Genomic DNA, 802 nt, shown 5'->3' with positions numbered 1-802 from the left:
CAGGAATTATCGTACGATCCCCCTGGGGGCATTGGCCCACATATTACCTAATGGATTAAAATTGCATTACAATGTATTGATTTTCGGTATTATTAATATTCAAAAATAAAAACATACATCATTCTCTGCAGATCATTTCCTTGGCTGTAGTCGCAACGTCTGTCGCTGCCCCCCAAGGCTATAATCTAGCAGCGCCCTCCGGAAGAGGATTTTCACATGGTGCTCAAGGTGGAGGAGGAGGATCCTTTGGTGATGGAGGCGGAGGATTCTCTGGAGGAGGTGGCCTCTCAGGCGGTGGAGGTGGATTTTCAGGCAGTGGAGGAAATGGTTTCTCAAGTGTCGGAGGCTCTTCATCTGGACAAGGTTATGGGGGCGGAGGATCCGGAGGAGCCTGCAGAGAAGGAGAGATCCTGCACGTAGATGGATCATGCGTCGTTCCCATCGTTTCAAGAAATGTGTTCGTTTATGATGCTCCCGAACAGCCTCAAGGGGAAAGCGGACCACCACCAAGTATTCCGCCGCCGAGGGTTGATCACAATATTCTGTTCGTACGCATTCCTGAAGAAGGTCCAGGACCCGAACCCATCATTGTTCCACCACCAAGACAGGAAAGCATTGTTTACGTCCTGAACAAGAGCGGAGGTGACGGAGGACAACGCGTGATCGAGGTAACAGCTGCTCCTCCATCAAATCCTGAGGTATATTTCGTCAACTACGAAGAGGGAGAAAATCCAACCCTTCCTATTGGAGTGGATCTTCAGACTGCTCTCCAGGCAGCTGCTGAAGCAGGCGGTCAGGTCAT

This window comes from Penaeus monodon, chromosome 22 (genome assembly GCF_015228065.2).
Source record: "Penaeus monodon isolate SGIC_2016 chromosome 22, NSTDA_Pmon_1, whole genome shotgun sequence".
Taxonomy (NCBI): Eukaryota; Metazoa; Arthropoda; class Malacostraca; order Decapoda; family Penaeidae; genus Penaeus; species Penaeus monodon.
The sequence above is the reverse complement of the archived record's forward strand: the minus strand, read 5'-3'. Positions refer to the sequence as shown.